We start from the raw sequence: 24,445 nt of genomic DNA on the forward strand, positions 1-24,445 counted from the left end.
TACGGCTGTTGAACTCTGAGGGGAAAACTTCACCATGTAGAGAAAATTGAGTGGGTGAGATTTTGAGAAAAGTTTTAAAGATACTTTTCATGGATTAAAATTTTTTCACCCTGATTTCCATGTCCTCAAGAAATGATTTAAAGATTAAAATGAGTTTCAACTAAATTTTCTTTGCTGATTTCTGCTTTTTTGAAAACTACATTATTTAAAGACTTTGCTAGCTGAGTAGCCACTTATATTTTGGTTACATGTGCTGATGTCTATAATGCAAACTAGGCATTTCACTTCATTAAAATGCCAAACATTTTCAGGGGGGTGAAAAATAGGTTAATATTTTTGCCTATTTTTTTTATATTAAGATGATTTTATCAATGTATTTTCTTTATTAGAAATAAAATTTAAGTAAAAGTGCTGCTGATGGTCTCACATTAAAAAATTAAATCATAGTATGACAGATGGGAAAAATTATAGTCAGACGAATGCAGTGGAAACAAGAATAGTAAAATCTGTTAAATATTTTTCATAAGTTCAAATAAATAAAAGCTGTTATAGATAAGAAGCTAAGAAAATATCTATATTAATATTTATCTTATCTGATCTATACATCTATCTACTTTATTCATCTATTTACATAGGTTTATAACAGATTTTTTTGAATGTGCAAATATCTGGAAAACCCTGAATGTTCTGTAATAGAGGAATGATTAAGTAATATATGATAATATAAAACAGTATAGAAGGTTTTAAAAGTGGGTTAGATCTTTATGGATGTGTCAGAGACATATCTATGATTTGTTGTTAAATTTTAAATATCAGTGTTTATAATGGTGTGTTTAAAATGATTTGGTTTTTAATTTTCAAGAAAACATAACTGGTATATGTTTATGTAATTTAATTCTTTTTTTAAAGAATAGACAATTGTATATATGAAAACATACCAAACAATGAGTACTTTTAATCTCAGGGAGTTAAATTAGTAAAAATTTATCACCAATGTCTTGTTTATAAGTTCCATAGAGAGTTTGAGTCATTATAACTAGCATTCATTTATTTACTTTGTAAAATTCAATAAAATGAGGGGGAATCAACGTACTTCAGACAATTCAAGAATTTGTAGTTGCTTTAGAAAACACTGCTTAATTATAAGGGTATTTAAGCTAAGGATGCACTCTCCAAATTTAAGTGGCTCTAGCAATCCATGTTAATTTATAGCATCAAACAGTAAATATTTCTCAGTACTGGTTAGATTATGTGCTTAAAGATAACTTCCTTTCTGACTGCATGATTCTGGTGGAATTATGCTTTAGCCAAGATCAAGTTTTATGATTATCTAACTCTTTTCAAACACCAGACATTCTGTATTTTATAGGGATAGCAACTTCCAATATTTTGAATATAACAGTGTCTCCTATTAAATATTGGAACTGTAGAATAAAAGCCAATAGAGAAAATGAGGTACTAGCTAGAAATTTACTTTGTAACTGGAGTGACCTTATAATTTATGGTCAGAAAGTGAAAGAGAGGTAGAGCTATTTTTTTTTTCTTTTTCCTCTGTTGATAATTGTGAGCAGATACATTGGCTTCCCAGATGCAGATAAGTTTTAAAGCTATCTGTTGTTTCCTTCTGTCTTCTGACCCTAGGCAGCTGTTCTGCCTTTCTTTGGCAGTAAAATTGAAAATTAAGGCTGTCACATAGACTTTTTTCTTCTAAGGTTTTGTAATCACAGAATTTACGATTTCTCTCTTAAGTCAGTCCCTAACTGATTCAGAAAACAAAAGTGGAAGAAAATAAACTAGACTGTGCCTATTGCACTAATCCTGGTAAAAAAAAAAGGAGAAGTTTATAATAGGGAAGTGGCACTGAGGGTCATATTCAGGAGATATTTGAGAGTAGAGCCAAGAGGATTTCATGATGAACTAAATGTAGGGTTTGAGAAAGAAACTAAGAATTACTCTAAGGATAACTCTAAGGTCCCATGGAATGCCAACAAATGTCATAAAGAAGAGAAGAGACCATCAGAAGAAACTGATAAGGGTTAACCGCTGATGTAGTGTAATAAACAATAGCGGTGTTCTCAATGCAATGTGAAGAAAGTTCCTCCAAGGAAGAGAATGATTAACTGACTCAAATGTCACCTTTAAGTCAGTAAAGATGAAAACTAATCATAAACATGAAGAATAATAGTTGGATTTAAAAACACGAAGGCATAGGTATACTTGACAAGAACAGTTTTAATGAATTGCTGAGGATTAAACATGGAAAAGGAGTAAAGGATATCACCTGCCTTACCTCTGGGCTCAGTTGTATGGGGATTGTGGAAGGAAAAAATAAAAATAAAAACTGTCAGAATTTGAGAGAGCTGAAGGGAACACAAGTGCCTTCAAGTGAGAGCAAAATTTCTGTTAGAGTGAGAAAGTTATGGGTATGATCAGGAAACAGTTTGAGGATGAATATTAGAAGGCAAAGAGAAAGCAGTTCCAGAGTTGGGAAGGGATGAAATAAAGAGACAGAACAGGTATTTCAAGACTCATACAAAGGTTGGGTGCAGGGGATAAAGGATAACCTAAGAGTCTTGTCCCTCTTCCATAGACTGATATGAAAAAAGAAAATATATAATGGCTTCCTGAAAATGGGGTCATCTAAACATACAGATTTTAATGTTATGTACAATTCCTATGTGTATTGCCACCTGTTCTTTATACCAGTAATGATCACAGCTGGATTCTGCTTATTCCCTTTTCACAGTGTTTGTCCCACAAACCAATCATCTTTCAAGTATCCCATAGCTTTCCCAGAAGAGAGAATACATGTTACTTTCTCTCTGAGTGATTGCTTCTGTTAGGGCACTTTCTCACTGGTGCAGAGCCAAAGCTGAGAGAAATGGCTGTTTGTATTGTTCTCCTTTTGGGAGCCAAATAGAAAATAACAGCGTTTTTAAACACCTGTTTTGTGATTTCTCCAGTTACAGAAAATAGTTGAGCATGATACAGATGAGCAGTGAGAACAAACTTAACCCTTAAAGAATAATATAATGGTACTCAACTGTGAAGCAAAATTAAAACAAACAAAAATTGCTTGGATTTTTTAGGAGTAGGTACACTGAATGTTAAATAAAACATTTCCTAATCTACTTCAGTTGCCTACAACCCAGAATGCCATCTGTTACTTGGTGTGTGACTTTTCTCTTTTCTTAGACGCAGTGATTAGAATAAACACATCTATGTAGACTTGTTATGGTCTAATTAACCAAGATTTCCATAAGACCTTGAATTAAGGTGGAAAGTGGAAGAAGGGACAGAATTTAACTCCCTATTAATCTCTAGTGAATACCTTTGTGAATCTTCTGTAAACAAATTGAGTAGCACACAAATATGCAACACTATTTGAAAATGTATGTCTAATGAATACAATAAAAATACAATTTAAAAGCTTAATACATAGACATTTTTACCAATATGTTTTCTCCCTTAAACCACATCTAATAAAAAAGCTTTAAAAGAAACATATATTAAGCTGTTTAGCGGCATCTACTTTTCTTCAGCAACATACTGACAGTGACCTTTTAAAAGAGAGAAACCGTGGATGCTGATGGAAGGTGGAATCACTAACCAGACATGTAGCACCATAAATATGAGATGCTCCTCTCTTGCCTCATCTTACCTATTACTAATTCAACTTGCAGAATCTCCTGAATTTGCCAAAGTATGCAGTAAAGCAAATTCATAACAAATCACTTTGTAGCAAATGAATCCAATCACCCACACCAGTCTTAAATTCACACAGACTAAGCTGCTGCCATTTAAAGATGTGATTGAATCAGCTGTCTTCAATCCTGGCTGTTCTTTATAAACACAGACTCCAAGGCCCTACCCCCATTTGTACCAGATCAGAGTCTCTGGAGGAACCTCATGATCAGTATTTTATAAATCCCTGTTAGTAATAGGGCCCGAATGCACACTGGAGTTGGAAAATGCTGAGGTAAGTGATATGAAAAAGTTGCTCTTGCTTAAATATATTCTGAGGAAAAAAAAAAAACATGCAATGACACATGTAAGACATCTTTCTTTTGGTTAAAATATTAACCAATATTCAAAAAAATAATATAATTAACCATTTTGAAGCATTGACACCTGAGCTTGAATTAGTTTATTAAATCCTTTATTATCTGGCAGTTTCTTTGGGGTAGCAAGGTGGGTTACATGTAGTGTAGGGTGAAGAGAAGATACCAAATATGATTGTGAAGGCAGGAGAGCACTGCAGGCAAATATTGCACTTTCACAATTGTGTATGAAACAACTCATGCTAAAGAAAGGGGACACGCTCCACCTAACATTCAGTTGCAACAATGCTTGGTTGACTTCATTATAAATGCATTTTCAGATGAGAATAATGACCAGGAAAACTAGGGAGGAAGGACTGCTTTCAGGTTGAAATATTTCCTAAGGCATGTATTGAAGCAGAATTAATTACTATGCAAGTGATTTCCTCTTAGTCATGAACATGTTGTAGTTATTCTCAGTAATAAAAAATCACAAAGCTCTGATGGTATGATGAACCCAGGTAAATGGGATGGAGTGCTACTGGTAATTTGTCAAAAAACTTATGCCACATTTCTTCACTGAGTTATGAAATACTCTTAAGCTGAGGCAATATCGACAGGAGACTGTGTGGGGAGAAGTGAAGTGAGCCTGAAAATTTGTCATCCACATCTAACCCTGTTGGTAAATTCTGAAATTCTGTGATTAATTTTGTCATTGTTCTGTTAAACATTGTCTTCTTTTTTATATTAAAATGGAGGCAATTTTATGAAGACTTATATTTCTCTTCACTAGCTCAATATCGTGAACTAACTGTAACATTTTTGTTTGTGTTAGAAGAGATTGGGTAAGGTTTGAGCACCTGATAGGAATAAAAAAATACATAAACACCAAAAATAAAGAAAGAGAGAAGACTACTATTTTTTATATTAATATTTTATGTTGAACGGATCTTTTTTTCCTGGATAGTACAACTAATAACATGCATTTCTTCTGCCTTCCTAGAAGAAAAGTAGAAATTTGGTCACTGCTAGTGTCTAGGTCCCCACTATTTAGACTCCTCAGATATCCTTAACATATGGCTTTCCTGTTCCCATCTCATTTACAATGATGATATGTGATTCTAACAAAAATTATCTGAAAGAAAGCTAATAAACTGATTACCTTGTTGGGACAAAGATAGATTTTATATTTTGCTTTGTGTATTTAGGTATCTGTGGTTGTATAATATTTGTGAAAGAAAAGTATATAGTTTTCCTTAGAAAAAAGCAAAAAATATAATTATTAATTTGACAATGTCTGTGGGATTTAAAAGACAAACTAGTATAATACCCTGAAACTTGTTTAATATGCCTTGCACTGGAATTTGACCTCAATTTGTGAAACGGTGGATGTGGAGAGAACAAAAAAGCACACACAGTTCAGCCCAGAGGCATATATTTTTCTCTGAGCTAACAGATTGTTTTCAGAAGCCATGGCACAGGCTGCCAGGATTCTTGCTCTGCATTCTATGCCATTCCTTGCAGGGTCAGTGAATAACAAAGTTTCCCCCACGCATTATCTAATCATGGATGAGGCTTCTAGCTTTATTGCAGTCACTGTACTGGATGATAGGGTATGACTCATATTGGCTCAGCTTCCCTGGACTGGTAAAACATGAGTTGGAGGGAAGTGTTAGTCTTTGGATCTATCTCACTGCAAAAGGCATATCTCTCTTTAACCAGACTTTTATTTGTCCTTTGCATATACATATCTGGGGCCAAGAATAAATCAGTATTAGTTTAAATTGATCAAAAATCATGGTTTATGTGCACACTTCTAAACTGAGTCCAAAAAATCAGTCTTCAGAGATATTCAAGACCCTAAATAACACAGTAGCTTATTTTCAAGATGAATGGTTGAATTTGATAGCTTTTTTAAAACTGATTCTAAAAATGTTAGTATAAAATTTGAACTTGAAATTAGAGACCAAAACATGAAAACAGAGGTTTGAGTTAATATTATCATTTTCTGAATATCTGAAAGGCATATGAGTATAATTCTGATTTGAGCAAATTTTGGCATGGATTTATACTGTTTCTTGTAGCAGATTTTTAAAATTATTTTAGTCCCTAGATGATTTATTGTAACTTTATCACAGAGAAAGTTAGCCCCAAATCTAAAATTGTCTAATTTTTTTCCAAACACGAATTAATCATTAGTTCTACACCTTCAGTGAATGAGGCTGTGGGAGTCTGACATTAAACTGGACATTTTCTAGCTCCTAATCCTGTGTAACAACATGACCCATTTGCACTTTCTTCAATATTCCATACATTCTCTGTTTTTTGAGAAATCACCCATTTCAAAAAAAAAATCACAGTAAAAATAAGCTCAAATAATAAAACGATCTAAACAAATCTATTTTATTTTAAATTGAATATAAAATATTATATAACTTATCATATATAATAATAATACAATTGTGGAATAATGATGTCTTTTTTGGAAGTCATTGATAATCTTACCAGTGAAAGATTTTTCTATCACATTAGTAAGTTTTATACGTTATCAACATGGTTTCTTCACAATTTGAACATAATGCATGTAGAAGCTAAATATTTTCTTTTTTTTAATTTTTTTATTTTTTGCTTTATAACAAATTTAATCAGTTATACATATACATATGTTCCCATATCCCCTCCCTTTTGCGTCTCCCTCCCACCCTCCCTATCCCACCCTCCAGGCGGTCACAAAGCACCGAGCTGATCTCCCTGTGCTATGCGGCTGCTTCCCACTAGCTATCTACCTTACGTTTGGTAGTGTATATATGTCCATGCCACTCTTTCACTTTGTCACAGCTTACCCTTCCCCCTCCCCATATCCTCAAGTCCATTCTCTAGTAGGTCTGTGTCTTTATTCCTGTCTTAACCCCTATGTTCTTCATGACATTTTTTTCCTTAAATTCCATATATATGTGTCAGCATACAGTATTTGTCTTTCTCTTTCTGACTTACTTCACTCTGTATGACAGACTCTAGGTCCATCCACCTCATTACAAATAGCTCAATTTCATTTCTATTTATGGCTGAGTAATATTCCATTGTATATATGTGCCACATCCTCTTTACCCATTCATCTGATGATGGACACTTAGGTTGTTTCCATCTCTGGGCTATTGTAAATAGGGCTGCTATGAACATTTTGGTACATGTCTCTTTTTGAATTATGGTTTTCTCAGGGTATATGCCCAGTAGTGGGATTGCTGGGTCATATGGTAGTTCTATTTGTAGTTTTTTAAGGAACCTCCATACCATTCTCCATAGTGGCTGTACCAATTCACATTCCCACCTGCAGTGCAAGAGTGTTCCTTTTTTTCCACAACCTCTCCAGCATTTATTGTTTCTAGATTTTTTGATGATGGCCATTCTGACTGGTGTGAGATGATATCTCATTGTAGTTTTGATTTGCATTTCTCTAATGAGCAAAGATGTTGAGCATCCTTTCATGTGTTTGTTGGCAGTCTGTATATCTTCTTTGGAGAAATGTCTATTTAGGTCTCCTGCCCATTTTTGGATTGAGTTGTTTGTTTTTTTGTTATTGAGCCGCATGAGCTGCTTATAAATTTTGGAGATTAATCCTTTGTCAGTTGCTTCATTTACAAATATTTTCTCCCATTCTGAGGGTTGTCTTTTGGTCTTGTTTATGGTTTCCTTTGCTGTGCAAAAGCTTTTAAGTTTCATTAGGTCCCATGTGTTTATTTTTGTCTTTATTTCCATTTCTCTAGGAGGTGGGTCCAAAAGGATCTTGCTGTGATTTATGTCATAGAGTGTTCTGCCTATGTTTTCCTCTAAAAGTTTGATAGTTTCTGACCTAACATTTAGGTCTTTAATCCATTTTGAGCTTATTTTTGTGTATGGTGTTAGGGAGTGATCTAATCTCATACTTTTACATGTCCCTATCCAGTTTTCCCAGCACCACTTATTGAAGAGACTGTCCTTTCTCCACTGTACATTCCTGCCTCCTTTATCAAAGATAAGGTGACCATATGTCCGTGGGTTTATCTCTGGGTTTTCTATCCTGTTCCATTGATCTATCTTTCTGTTTTTGTGCCAGTACCATACTGTCTTGATTACTGTAGCTTTGTAGTATAGTCTGAAGTCAGGGAGCCTGATTCCTCCAGCTCCATTTTTCGTTCTCAAGATTGCTTTGGCTATTCGGGGTCTTTTGTGTTTCCATACAAATTGTGAAATTTTTTGTTCTAGTTCTGTGAAAAATGCCAGTGGTAGTTTGATAGGTATTGCATTGAATCTGTAGATTGCTTTGGGTAGTAGAGTCATTTTCACAATGTTGATTCTTCCAATCCAAGAACATGGTACACCTCCCATCTATTTGTATCATCTTTAATTTCTTTCATCCGTGTCTTATAATTTTCTGCATACAGGTCTTTTGTCTCCTTAGGTAGGTTTATTCCTAGATATTTTATTCTTTTTGTTGCAATCGTAAATGGGAGTGTTTCCTTGATTTCACTTTCAGATTTTTCATCATTAGTATATAGGAATGCCAGAGATTTCTGTGCATTAATTTTGTATCCTGCAACTTTACCAAATTCACTGATTAGCTCTAGTAGTTTTCTGGTAGCATCTTTAGGATTCTCTATGTATAGTATCATGTCATCTGCAAACAGTGACAGCTTTACTTCTTCTTTTCCAATTTGGATTCCTTTTATTTCCTTTTCTTCTCTGATTGCTGTGGCTAAAACTTCCATAACTATGCTGAATAAGAGTGGTGAGAGTGGGCAACCTTGTCTTGTTCCTGATCTTAGTGGAAATGGTTTCAGTTTTTCACCATTGAGGACGATGCTGGCTGTGGGTTTGTCATATATGGCCTTTATTATGTTGAGGAAAGTTCCCTCTATGCCTACTTTCTGCAGGGTTTTTATCATAAATGGGTGTTGAATTTTGTCGAAAGCTTTCTCTGCATCTATTGAGATGATCATATGGTTTTTCTCCTTCAGTTTGTTAATATGATGTATCACGTTGATTGATTTGCGTATATTGAAGAATCCTTGCATTCCTGGGATAAACCCCACTTGATCATGGTGTATGATCCTTTTAATGTGCTGTTGGATTCTGTTTGCTAGTATTTTGTTGAGGATTTTTGCATCTATGTTCATCAGTGATATTGGCCTGTAGTTTTCTTTCTTTGTGACATCCTTGTCTGGTTTTGGTATCAAGGTGATGGTGGCCTCGTAGAATGAGTTTGGGAGTGTTCCTCCCTCTGCTATATTTTGGAAGAGTTTGAGAAGGATAGGTGTTAGCTCTTCTCTAAATGCTTGATAGAATTCACCTGTGAAGCCATCTGGTCCTGGGCTTTTGTTTGTTGGAAGATTTTTTATCACAGTTTCAATTTCAGTGCTTGTGATTGGTCTGTTCATATTTTCTATTTCTTCCTGATTCAGTCTTGGCAGGTTGTGCATTTCTAAGAATTTGTCCATTTCTTCCAGGTTGTCCATTGTATTGGCATAGAGTTGCTTGTAGTAATCTCTCATGATCTTTTGTATTTCTGCAGTGTCAGTTGTTACTTCTCCTTTTTCATTTCTAATTCTATTGATTTGAGTCTTCTCCCTTTTTTTCGTGATGAGTCTGGCTAATGGTTTATCAATTTTGTTTATCTTCTCAAAGAAGCAGCTTTTAGTTTTATTGATCTTTGCTATCATTTCCTTCATTTCTTTTTCATTTATTTCTGATCTGATTTTTATGATTTCTTTCCTTCTGCTAACTTTGGGATGTTTTTGTTCTTTCTCTAATTGCTTTAGGTGCAAGGTTAGGTTGTTTATTCGAGATGATGCCTGTTTCTTAAGGTGGGATTGTATTGCTATAAACTTCCCTCTTAGAACTGCTTTTGCTGCATCCCATAGGTTTTGGGTCGTCGTGTCTCCATTGTCATTTGTTTCTAGGTATTTTTTAATTTCCTCTTTGATTTCTTCAGTGATCACTTTGTTATTAAGTAGTGTATTGTTTAGCCTCCATGTGTTTGTATATTTTACCGATCTTTTCCTGTAATTGATGTCTAGTCTCATAGCATTGTGGTCGGAAAAGATACTTGATACAATTTCAATTTTCTTAAATTTACCAAGGCTTGATTTGTGACCCAAGATATGATCTATCCTGGAGAATGTTCCATGAGCACTTGAGAAAAATGTGTATTCTGTTGTTTTTGGATGGAATGTCCTATAAATATCAATTAAGTCCATCTTGTTTAATGTATCATTTAAAGCTTGTGTTTCCTTATTTATTTTCGTTTTGGATGATCTGTCCATTGGTGAAAGTGGGGTGTTAAAGTCCCCTACTATGAGTGTGTTACTGTCGATTTCTCCTTTTATGGCTGTTAGTATTTGCCTTATGTATTGAGGTGCTCCTATGTTGGGTGCATAAATATTTACAATTGTTATATCTTCTTCTTGGATCGATCCCTTGATCATTATGTAGTGTCCTTCTTTGTCTCTTCTAGTAGTCTTTATTTTAAAGTCTATTTTGTCTGATATGAGAATTGCTACTCCAGCTTTCTTTTGGTTTCCATTTGCATGGAATATCTTTTTCCATCCCCTTACTTTCAGTCTATATGTGTCTCTAGGTCTGAAGTGGGTCTCTTGTAGACAGCATATATATGGGTCTTGTTTTTGTATCCATTCAGCCAATCTATGTCTTTTGGTGGGAGCATTTAGTCCATTTACATTTAAGGTAATTATCGATATGTGTGTTCCTGTTCCCATTTTCTTAATTGTTTTGGGTTCGTTATTGTAGGTCTTTTCCTTCTGTTGTGTTTCTTGCCTAAAGAAGTTCCTTTAGCATTTGTTGTAAAGCTGGTTTGGTGGTGCTGAACTCTCTCAGCTTTTGCTTGTCTGTAAACGTTTTAATTTCTCCATCAAATCTGAATGAGATCCTTGCTGGGTAGAGTAATCTTGGTTGCAGGTTTTTCTCCTTCATCACTTTAATTATGTCCTGCCACTCCCTTCTGGCTTGTAGAGTTTCTGCTGAGAGATCAGCTGTTATCCTGATGGGGATTCCCTTGTGTGTTATTTGTTGTTTTTGCCTTGCTGCTTTTAATATGATTTCTTTGTGTTTAATTTTTGACAGTTTGATTAATATGTGTCTTGGCGTATTTCTCCTTGGATTTATTCTGTATGGGACTCTCTGTGCCTCCTGTACTTGATGAACTATTTCCTTTCCCATATTAGGGAAGTTTTCAAGTATAATCTCTTCAAATATTTTCTCAGTCCCTTTCTTTTTCTCTTCTTCTTCTGGAACCCCTATAATTCGAATGTTGGTGCATTTAATGTTGTCCCAGTGGTCTCTGAGACTGTCCTCTGTTCTTTTCATTCTTTTTTCTTTATTTTGCTCTGCAGCAGTTATTTCCACTATTTTATCTTCCACGTCACTTATCCGTTCTTCTGCCTCAGTTATTCTGCTATTGATCCCATCTAGAGTATTTTTTATTTCATGTATTGTGTTTTTAATCGATGCTTGATTCATCTTTAGTTCTTCTAGGTCCTTGTTAACTGTTTCTTGCATTTTGTCTATTCTATTTCCAAGATTTTGGATCTGGGAAATAGAATCTTGGATCATCTTTACCATCATTATTCTGAATTCTTTTTCAGGTAGAGTGCCTATTACCTCTTCATTTGTTAGGTCTGGTGGGTTTTTATCTTGCTCCTTCTCCTGCTGTGTGTTTTTCTGTCTTCTCATTTTGCTTATGTTACTGTGTTTGGGGTCTCCTTTTTGCAGGCTGCAGGTTCGTAGTTCCCGTTGTTTTGGTGTCTGTCCCCAGTGGCTATGTTTGGTTTAGTGGGTTGTGCAGGCTTCCTGGTGGAGGGGACTAGTGCCTGTGTTCTGGTGGATGAGGCTGGATATTGTCTTTCTGGTGGGCAGGTCCACGTCTGGTGGTGTGTTTTGGGGTGTCTGCGGACTTTTTATGATTTTAGGCAGCCTCTCTGCTAATGGGTGGCGTTGTGTTCCTGTCTTGCTAGTTGTTTGGCATAGGGTGTCCAGCACTGTAGCTTGCTGGTCGTTGAGTGAAGCTGGGTGCTGGTGTTGAGATGGAGATCTCTGGAAGATTTTCGCCATTTGATATTATGTGGAGCTGGGAGGTCTCTTGTGGACCAGTGTCCTGAAGTTGGCTCTCCCACCTCAGAGGCACAGCACTGACTCCTGGCTCCTCAATTTGGGATGATTTGTTGTCCATTCATGTATTCCAGAGATGCAGGGTACATCAAGTTGATTGTGGAGCTTTAATCCGCTGCTTCTGAGGCTGCTGGGGGAGGTTTCCCTTTCTCTTCTTTTTTCTCACAGCTCCTGGGTCTCAGCTTTGGATTTGGCCCCGCCTCTGCGTGTAGGTCGCCGGAGGGCGTCTGTTCTTCGCTCAGACAGGACAGGGTTAAAGGAGCAGCCTCTTTGGGGACTCTGGCTCACTCAGGCCGGGCGGGAGGGAGGGGCACGGAGTGCGGGGCGAGCCTGCAGCGGCAGAGGTCAGCGTGACGTTGCACCAGCCCGAAGCGCGCCGTGCGTTCTCCCAGGGAAGCCGCCCCTGGATTCCGGGACCCCGGCAGTGGCGGGCTGCACAGGCTCCCGGAAGGGCGGTGTGGACAGTGACCTGCGCTTGCACACAGGCTTCTTGGCGGTGGCAGCAGCAGCCCCAGCATCCCACGCCCGTCACTGGGCTCCGCGCTTTCAGTCGTGACTCGCGCCCGTCTGTGGAGCCCCTTTAAGCAGCGCTCTTAATCCCCTCTCCTCGTGCACCAGGAAACCAAGAGGGAAGAAAAAGTCTCTTGCCTCTTTGGCAGCTCCAGAGTTTTCCCGGACTCCCTGCCGGCTAGCTGTGGCTCATTAGCCCCCTTCCGGCTGAGTTCTCACCGCCAGCGCCTGTCCTCTCCCTGCGCTCTGACCGAAGCCCGAGCCTCAGCTTCCAGCGCCGCCGGGGCGAGCAGACAAGCCTCTTGGGCTGGTGAGTGCCGCTCGGCACCGATCCTCTGTGCGGGAATCTCTCCGCTTTGCCCTACCCAGGTATGTGGGGAGTTTCTTGCCTTTTGGGAGGTCTGGGGTCTTCTGCCAGCGTTCACTAAGTATTCTGTAGGAGTTGTTCCACGTGTAGCTGTATTTCTGGTGTATCCGTGGGGAGGACGGTGATCTCCGCGTCTTACTCTTCTGCCATCTTACCCGGAAGTCCCCGTAAATATTTTCTTGGTGCTCTTGTGTTAGTCAACTTAGGCTGCCATAACAAAATGCCGTGGAATGAGTGGCTGAGCAGATATATATTTTTCTCACAATTCTGGAGGCTGAAAATCCAAGAAGCTTCTGGCACGGTTTGGCTTCTGATGAGGCTCAGTTACTAGCTTGCATATAACCACCTTCTTGCTGTGTCCTCAAATGGCTGAGAATTTCCCAAACCTGGGAAGAGATTTGGACATCCAAATTCATGAAGCTAATGGATTACCTCATTATTTTAATAAAAAAAAATCTTCTCTAAGACAAATTATAATGAAACTATCAAAACTCAAAGACAAAGAAAGGGTCTTAAAAGCAGAAAGAGATAAAAAGACTGTAACCTACAAAGGAACCCTCATTAGGCTATCAGTGGAATTCTCAGAAAAAAATCTTAGAGGCTAAGAAAGAGTGGAAAGATATATTCAAAGTGCTCAAAGGAAAAAAAAAAAGAAAGAAAGAAAGAAAAAAAAAAAGATGGCCAGCCAAGAACACTCTATCTGGCAAATCCTATCCTTCAGAAAGGAGGAAAAATGAAAACTTTCCCATACAAACAAAAGCTGAGGGAGTTTGTCACCACTACACCTGCCTTAGAAGAAATGCTGAAAGTAATTCTTCACACTGAAATAAAAAGACACTAATTAGTAACCTGAAAACATATGAAAATATAAAACACACTACTAAAGGTAAATATATAGTCTGATTCAGAAAACTCTATTCTGCAATATGATAGTGTGTTAATCTCTTAACTATAGTGCAGAGATTAAAAAAGTATTAAAATATAATTTGTTAATGAATTCACAATATACAAGGAGGTAAATTGTGACATTAAAAACATAAAGTGGGGAAAGAAAAAGTAGTTTTTGTATGAGACCGCAGTTGAGTTGCTATCAGCATAAAATAAACTATTGTATTTACAAGATGTTTTACATAAGCCTCATGGTAATCAAAAAGCAAAAACCTATAGTAGATTCACAAAAGAGAAAGAGAGAGGAATCACAGCACACCACCAAGGAAAATCACCAACCCACAAATTTAGGCAGCAAAAGAAGAAATTGGAATACTAGATCTACAAAACAGCCAAAAAACAGTTAATAAGATGACATCAGTGAGTTATTACATATCAGTAATTAATCTAAATGTAAATGACAGTATTTCTCCAATCTAAAGTCATAAAGTGTCTGAGTGGATAGATTAAAAAAAGAAGACCCAGCTATGTGTTGCCTACATGAGCTTCACTTGCTATTTAAGGACATGCATAGGCTCAAAGTGAAGAGACGGAAAATATATGCCATGCAAGTGGAAATCAAAGAGTGAGGTTACTTATATCAGACAAAAGAGACTTTAAGCCAAAAATGGTAACAAGAAACAAAGAAGGTCATTATATAATAATAAAAGTGTCAATTCATCAAGAAGTTATAAAGTGTTTAAAAATATTCATTGAACATCAGAGCACATAAATATATTAAGCAAATACTAACAGATCTGAATGGAGAAACAGACAACAGCACAATAACAGTAAAGAGACTCAATGCCTCACTTTCAGCAATGGATAGATCATCTTGACATAAATACAACAAGGAAAAGATGTATTTGAACCATACTTTAGGTCAAAGGAAACTAACAGATATAGAGATAACATTCCATTCAACAGAAGCATAATACACATTCTTCTCACATGCACACAGAATATTCACAAGTATATCAAATGATAGGCCAAAAATAAGTCTTAAAAGTCTTAATTTAAGAAAATTGAAATTGTACCAAGTGTCTTTTTCAACCACAATGGTATAAAACTAGTAATCAACAATAAGAGAAAAGCTGGAAAATTTACAAATGTGAAAACTGAACAACACACTTCTGAACAACCAATGAATCAAAGAAGAAAACAAAAGGTAAATTTAAAAATATCTCAAAACAAATATAAATGAAAAAACAGCAAGCCCAAACCTATATGATACTGCAAAAACAGTTCTTAGGGGGTAAGTTTATTAATAAGTTCTGGACATCTAATGCACAGTATTGTGATTATAGTTAATAATACGCTATTATACACTTTAAAGTTGCTGATACAAGATCTAAAATATTCTCACCACAAAAAATAAATAATTATGTGACTTGATGGAGATGTTAGCTAATGCTACAGCAGAATTTGTATTGCAAAGTATAAATGTAGCAAATGAACATTTTATATGCCTTAAACTTATACAATGTTATATGTCAATTATATTTCAATTAAAATAAAATAAAATTAGTGTGCTATGTGTGTGCATGAATCCAAAACCTGTTTTCTTACCAGATATCACTTTAGTGTTTTAACACAGATATTTAAAATTTTTGTCACATTTGTATCTTTGAATTATCTTTCTCATTGGCAATGTACAGTATTTTAACACATTGTGTAGCAAATGATTAAAAATATATACTTTTCAAGCCTCTATGAAATATTATTCAAAATTATGTTTTATTTTTTATTTGTGTGTTATTTTCTCAAAATATAGTAATCTCCTTTGTGATAAAGAATCTGCATTATAGAGATTCTCCATCATCCAATTCAGTGAAATAAATAATGCTTCATTATACTCATTAAATTGCATTAAATTAAATTGAAATGAAATCAATGTAATTTGCCATTTATCAAAGAAAGTTTTTTAACCTTTATTAAATGTTGTTGATTTTGCATAGGTAGTGAAATTGTTGAGGATTTTTTTCGTACAAAATACCACATCCACCTTAAAAATTTATTTTATATGTCACTTCTGCATTATTAAAAGGAAATAGACCCAACATTGCAGAAGTATTTTATACTGCAAGGAGATTTGACCAATATATACTAAGATATCGGTTTTTACTAAGATTTTCATTTCTTCACTTTCATATATTTGCAAATATATGTAAATAAAAAATAATGTAAGTCATGTGGAGACCTTCAATTCATCTCAAGATAGATATTTTATGGACTCTGTTGATTATTTTTGTTGCAATCATTATTGATTTTCAGTGGGAATTTGATAATATTCATGATAATGGGCTCATCAGTGTTCCTTAGTAGCTTGTAAGTGAGGGACTATCTGTGTTTCCAACTGTGAGAACTTTTTAAATATCTTTTGAATAATGTTTGGGATAACAGAGGAAAATGAAAAAGTACCATCAATAAAAAGCTAAAAGGCTAAGGAAGCTAGCTAAATCTTCTCTTCAGAGCAATTATGATTGAAGTATTGAAATACAGACAAATAGGGGAAATTAATTCAGCTTCAGTTCAGAAAAAGCTTTTGCCTGAGGTTGATTTGATGTAATGTTCAGGCAAAGAATCAAGACATTTTTTGAGTAGAGAAAAGATGGACAAGCAAGCAAACAAAATTCCAGAACCAACTAGAAGAGAATGTATTTTTTTTCTCCCAGACTCTCTCGTGTAGTGAAGCCAAATAATTATTCTAGGAATCTTGTTTTTAAATAAGGTCAAGAGTTCATGTGTCATGAAATTGGACAAATAAATATAATATGCTATGTGTTAAAAAAAGAGAAGCAAAATATAAGATGGTTTTCAATAAAAATGATAATGAGTAGAGCTCATACACAACTAAGAATAATAACTAAAAGTCACCTGAAAGGAAATATATTCTGTGATTATTGAAATATGTGGAAAAGGTACTTTTTAAGAGAAAAAGAAACTAATGGTAAGAACACTGATATGTATAAGGCTAGGATACAAATTGAATACATACCATTTCACCTTAAAAATACTAGATTCAAATTCTTAGTGATCAGGATACTTCTATCTAAAAAATGGAGTGTATTATTAGTTTACAAGTTTCCTCAAGATTTTTTTGATCAGAGGAAATCTAAGAAAAACTTAGCACAATTTTATGTGTAGTTGGAAATGAGTTGTCCACATTTTTGATGGGGCACTGGGATGAATTTGTTCTGAGTCTAACAAAAATTAAGCTTTAAGATCTCTCACTTGTACTGGCCCTTTCAAGGCCATGTACCCAATTTTGCACTTATAATTTTGTATTCTTGTAGAGAGTTCAGCAATTTTATAGGCTTCAAGGCTCAAAAACTTAGATCCACTAGTGGAGATAGTATAGCCTAGATTAAGGTAAAAAACAGAAATAACAAAAACATTGTCATCATCATTGTCAAATATCCATGCTTTTTTTTCTTAGTATTAACCTGTGGCCATGTTAATAAGGCATTTCAAATCACTTATTTTCAAGGTGTCCTGCAATATCTTTTCAGTCTCTAAGAAAGAAAATGAGTTGCTGTTATTGCCTTTAGATCAGACTGAGAAATGCTCATCAAGAATTATTCACAAATAGCTGAACTGCAGCAACACTATTCATACTTCTACTGTTGAGCATCTATGGGATTCTCTCAATAAGCCATTGTTTTAAGAGAGTATTCCTAACTTGGAGGAAAACACTGACAATTTTTCAGTAAACAAGATGTTGACTTTAAATAAAGAAGTTAAATTTAACTTTTGATGCTACACTATATTTTTAGATAGATTGAGCAAATACCAAATGACAGTTTTACCACCTCCTGCTGAAATGTGTGTGCATGTGTTTGTTTGTATGTGTGTGCAGAGAGTGTGGAAGAGGGAAGGGAGAGAATGGAGAATGATAGTAGGATAGAGACTAAGGCAAGAGGGAAAAAGTCAAATCAGAGAGAGTAGAGATGGGAGTTCTCAGCTACTGGGTTAAGATGCTGTTGTTATTGTAGGAACTCCAGAGGAAAGCACGGTCTTATCTGTCTCAATATTTTGAGGTGTTTGGTCCCACAATCTTGTTGCTGAATAGAATCTGCCTAGAAATTTGAGAATCATATTCAACAGAGTCTAAAGGAAAGTCCAGACTGTATGTCTCTCCTAGTTTTAGCAGTTATGTTAGTTCTTTTGGGCTGCTATAACAAAAATACCATAGACTGGCTAGCTTAAACAACAAACATTTATTTCTTACAGTTCTGGAGTCTAGGAATCCAAGATCAAGGCTCCAGCAGATTTGATGTTTGGTGAGGGTCCACTTCCTGATTTTTAGATGGCCATCTTTTGCTGTGTCCTCATTGCATGTGTCTGTCACATGGTAGAAGGGACAAAGGAACTCTCTATGTTCTCTTTCATAAGGTCACTAATCCCTATGACAGCTCTACCCTCATGACCAAATCATCTCCCAAGAGCCCCAGCTTCAAATGCCATCACACTGGAGATTAGGTTTCTACATATGAATTTTGATAGGACACAAGCATTGTCTATAGCAGCAGTCAATACTTCTCACCAGATCCTATTCAGAGACTGTTCTTGATCTGGATATAGAAATGGAGAAATCTATTTAGAAGAGATACAGGTATTTTCTTGCATTCCTAAAAGGGTCAATTGCTTACATTCTTATGATTTTTTTTAAAAAAATGATTGTTTTGCATCCTTCTACATGCATTCTCATTACTGCTATTAATATTTTATTGTAAATGTCCTTACTATAAATTCTGTAGTGAAGGAGGGAAAATGATAATAATATTTGTGTTACTTCTTTTACAAAACACGTAAGGACCTATTATTTCCAATGACATAACATGGAACTTTTGTTATTCTACAATATGCCTGTGACCTATATACATTCCACTTTACTTTCTGCTATTCATTATATATGTTAAATATTTATGCTAAATTTAAACTGTGTGCTTCCTAGAGGTGTTGTGCATTCCTACATTATATACCCTTTTTGTAATGCACCTGTGTAAATATTTTATATTTAAAAGACTGCCCCAAATGTATTTGTCCCTCAGATGATCTTTCCTGAGCCCTAAAGGAGAGATGCTCTTCGATGCTAATAACCTTCTGCTTTGCATCACTCATTGCATAATTATTTTAATATGTCTTTAATTATAGACATGTGTGTCCTAGTTTCACTATGACTAATTGATTATAAATGGACAAAGAGCAGAAGATCGGTCTTAATTATCTTTCCATCTACTCTCACCCCCACCTCCACTCTTATCCTCACCACTTCACTTCTGTCTGAAGATATTCAGAGGTGATATTTAACAAAAAATAAAAAACCGACTACATGTTAATTAATGCATTTTATCATTAGGTCTATTAGGCATCCTTTAATCCATTATTCCTTTTAACTCAAACAACCCTGTAAAGTAGATATTGTAAGTATTCAAGTATTCAATTTTACAGATAAGGAAACTAAAGTATACTCAGCAAGGTTAAAAGATGTGTTCAAGCTTACATAGCTGGAACATGAAAAGAACAGTGTTCTAGAAAATAAGTCCACTAACCCCAAGGACCCTGAAATTTCCATGTGCTCTGCTGTTAAGTACAATAAGGTTAAGAATTTATCTAAACAGTCTGAGTTATTTAGCCTTACATGTCAGTCCTCTTGGCATTAATAACATCTAAAGGGGAAGAGGAAAGTAGCAATAATTCAGATACTAATATGATTATGCTATGAATGCTGATTAACTCTTTAAGGAAAAAAGTTAATATTTTGTCATGAAATCTTTTATAACTTACCATTCCTCCAGAAAAACACATCAGTTTAAAACTGATCACTTCCATATATATATATATATATATATATATTGGAGGTGAGGGATAAAACGTTAGTATAGTGAAGTGTGCAAAATTTATTAATTGTAAGTATTTTCTGTGATGGATTTTTACATATATAGGTACTCATGTAACTACTACCTATCAAGATATGGAACACACCCAACATCACAAAGAGACTTGTTAGTGTTCTTCCTTGGCACATCAGAAATAACATATATTCTATCCCCAGTGACCATAAGTTAGCTCTGTCTTTTTTTGAACTTCATACAAATGGAATCACACAGCAATGTGGTGCTTTACTTTCTCTAAACATATTATCTGCAAGATCCATCAGATTGTGGCTTATACCACATTTTTTTTTTATCACTCATCCACATTTGGGTTATTTCCAGTTTTTGACCATCAGGAATAAAGCTGATAAGAAAATTTTTGTACATGTCCTCTGATCAACACATGCCTGCATTTTCCTTGGGTATATCTCTAACAGTGGTATTGCTGAATCATAGAACAGACACATAAGCAACTTTAGTAAGTTTATGTTTTAATGGAAAGTATACCATGTTCATTGATAAGAAAGCAGTGATCAAAACCATATACTAGAATTCATAGGTTTGACCTTGGATTTTGTCGACCCCATAGGAATAGTATATTGAGTTACTGGATTTTGAATTAGTACATATATTTATTGATAATTTAAATTGACTCATGTTCTGTATTTACACTCTTTTGATGTGAATATGTAGAAAATAAATGATAAATTGGCACATAATAGTTTTGTTAAAGGACCTCTAAAAATCGTTTGCCTTGATTTTTATAAATCATGGCATACAGTATAAATAATTTAGTAGTAGTGTTAACATTTTGTGAAATCCCTGGATATATTTCCTTCAACAATTTTTCCTCCTTTTCAGTCTTTCTACACTTAAAACAACACCTTGACACTCTGTCACTCCATGGAGAAAGTGGGTGGATTCTACTTGGAAACAAAAGGAGAAAAGGAGCCTTGCAAGTAAGGTAAGTAGAGAGAGCCTTCTCTGGTTAAACAAACAAACAAACAAAAAAACAACTATCTATATCTATCAGAAAACCAGACTTTGATCACTTTTTATTTCTAAGCTTTGGTCCAGAAAGGGAAAGTGGAAATCACTGACAGAATGGAAACCTCAGATTAAGAGGAAAGACTAAAACAGATGGGCATGTGGTCTTCTTATTTAGGATTCTGGAAGAAACAGCATCACAGAGTGTCTCATGCAGAATGGAGCATGTTTGTCAGGCACTTAGGAATCTGTGTGACATAGGAATGTTATTATACTCATACGTAAAAGGTGACTGAGAATTGAAAACCTATGCACCTGCTATAGTGTTGCTTTGGTGATGAGTGAGGTGATCCCATATCAATAGCTATAGGGTCACTGCTGCAGCCAGGGATGGGATGCTGCACACGCCTCATGGGTTTCAGAGAATCTGCAGTATTATGTTGGAGGTGGGCCTAGCCAATCTTAAAGTAGGGGTTGGAAGGGCAAGGAAAGAAAGTCCTGAATGTGCCAAGAGAACAGTCACAACAGTCATGGATAATTCAGCTGATAAGTTGTAAGGTAACAAAAAGAGATCAAGTGTCATGAGACAATGTTCAAGAACAACCTGAGATAGAGAATCACCTGAGAGACAGATAAATTAACACACCACTGTGGAAAAATACAGTTTGCCTGATATCCAAAATCAAGTTTTAAAGAATATTTTAAGGGGAAATATGGGGAGAAGAATGATAAAGAAGTATAAAGATACTCAATACAGAGTTTGAGCCTTAAATTGAATATGTACCCAAAGTGAAATAATTAAATTGTTTACCCAACTAAACATTACAGAAATTTGCCACTTCCATTCATTTAGGGTGAATCTAATATTTCTTTTCCCTTCTTCCTTTTGTCTTTCGTCCCTTTGTCGCTTTTCCACTTTCCTCTTTATTTCGATAGATTATTTTCCTATCCTTTTCATTTTTTTCACTTTTAGGATATTTAACTGCACTTATGATTTTAGACAAAATGTAAGCTGAAACTTCTAGTATAATTATATTTTATAGGCAAAATGCCCAGTTGTGATTTTCAAGAATGATTTAGAGGGCAATAAATGACAACGTAAAATGTGTGCATCTTTTAAACAGGCAAACAATCTTTCAGATAGATGGAATATGCATTAATTGATGACTGCAAAGCCTTAAATTCAGTCAAAAATTCTGTTGATGAATTCATCCACATTCCTTTATGTTTATAAAGCCTGCTTATTAACTTAATCTGTTCAAAATTTCTGTACCCTAGTACACACCCAAGGATTGCTTATAATGTCTGTGATCTTTCAAGGCAATCAGGAGTATAAGAGACATACATTAATTTTTATTATTTTTTCTCCTGCTCTCTGAAAGGAAGGTCACCTCATTTCAGCAGCCTGTTCTCTCGGCCATTCTCTCCTGGCATGTCATCTTTCAGGATCTCAGTCAGAACAAAGGCAATTTCAACCATCGTAAGGGCCATGTATTCCTTTTTCCTCCAACATTTTGACATGAAAATTTTCAAACATCCAGAGAAGTTGAACTAATTATATAATGATAACTTGGATATCCACTACCTAGCTCTTTACATGCTTACTTTATCACACATCTGTCTTTCCCTTTACCATCTATTATTCCGTCATGTATTTTTTTATTTCAAAGTAAATAATGAAAGATTGAACTTCTGAATTATGTACACCACATGGCATAATTAAGTCAATTCTATGTTTGCCCACTTATCCAAACTTTCAAATTTCATGAATTATAGAAGACATGTAATAAAACCCTGACCTACTATACCCCAGAAAAATAAAAGATATGAAAAGTTGAATATAAAACAAACACTTCTTTATAGTATAAATCATGTTTTCATTTGGCCAATAAATCTTTCTTTTCTTTTTTAAAATTGTATTGAAATATAGTTGATTTACAATGTTGTGTTAATTTCTGCTGCACAGCAAAATGACTCAGTTATACATATATATATATTCTTTTTCATATTCTTTTCCATTATGGTTTATCACAGGATATTTAATATAGTTCCCTATGCTAAACAGAAGGACCTTGCTGTTTATCCATCCTATATATAATAGTTTGCATATGCTAATCCTAAACTCTCAATACTTCCTTCTTGATCCATCCCCCTTGACAACCACAAGTCTATTCTCTGTGTCTGTGAGTCTGTTTCTGTTTTGTAAATATGTTCGTGTCATATTTTAGTTTCCACATACAAATGATATCATATGGTATTTGGCTTTCTCTTTCTGACTTATTTCTCTTAATATGATAGTCTCTCGTTCCATCCATGTTGCTGCAAATGGCATTATTTCATTCTTTTTAATGGCTGAGTAATATTCCATTGTGTGTGTGTGTGTGTTTGTGTGTGTATACACACATGCATATATATATTCCAGTAAGTGAGATGTTTATTTCCCACTTTCCACTTTGTTATCTGTAAAACCCCATCTCTTTCATTATTTATTTTAATTTTGTCACTTAGTTCATACTAATACTATAAAAGTCCATGGGGTTGCTGGAAAATGCTTAAAATTTCCCACACAAAAGTTACTTTTTTAAGTATTTGATAAAGTGGTTTCGTTAATGAGCACATGGCTTGGAATTATTAAGTATTCTCTAACAAACATTTTAAAAAGTCACCGTTTTCCCACAGAACATGCTGTTTTTTGATGCTGTAGACAGGCTGTCTTAAGTGTAAAGTTAAGGGAAGACATTTTTTAAAGAACATGAACAGAGTTAGAAAGGCAGAATTTTTGTCAATGTTAAGTAGCAGGCTAGAGTTAGAGAAAAATCTCCTGACATAAGAGTCCAGAAGCTTCTCTGCCACAGAATAAGACAAATGTCCAAACACAACATTAGGAGATAACAAAGCTGTTAGCAGTCTTCTGTATGTACTAGAGAAGCAAACCACAATCTGTCTTCCAGAAAATACCACCTGGAAACTTCAGAAAGGACTATTTCTGGCACCCTCCACAAAACAAGAAAAAAAGAAAAAAAATTCCTCCTCAATTTCATTAAATTGGAAATCTGATGGAAAAAATTGGAAAACAATTCCAGCAAATGCAAGTTTTTCTAGGCCATACAGCTAGGGGTGGGATTGCTGATTAGATGTCAAAGGCAGACACAAAAATTATATGCATATCTAATTTTAATAGGCAGGTCAAATCATTTTTTATAAGATTTACACTAATTTACATCTCTGTCAAAAGCATATAAATATTCTGATTTTACCACATCCTTGCTATCCCTTGATGATATTACACTTAAAAAAATTCCATTCTCATGGTGGGTATGACATAGTTTCTCTCTGAGGTTCTATTTTACCTTTTCCTGCTATGTATGGATATGCACTTATCTTTTTTGCCATGTAGACATCTTTATTTTTATTTATTTTCATTGTATGCCATACTAAACAAGCTCTTTAATATGGAATATGAGCAGCTAGCAATAATGTTGCATGAATACCTTTGGTGTAGAAGTAGTAAACCGAAGTGATTAAGAACATGGACTGAGCAGCCAGACTACATGAGTATGAATCATGCTTCCATC

The sequence above is a fragment of the Mesoplodon mirus genome (genome assembly GCF_964341445.2).
Source record: "Mesoplodon mirus genome assembly, chromosome: 6".
Lineage (NCBI taxonomy): Eukaryota > Metazoa > Chordata > Mammalia > Artiodactyla > Ziphiidae > Mesoplodon > Mesoplodon mirus.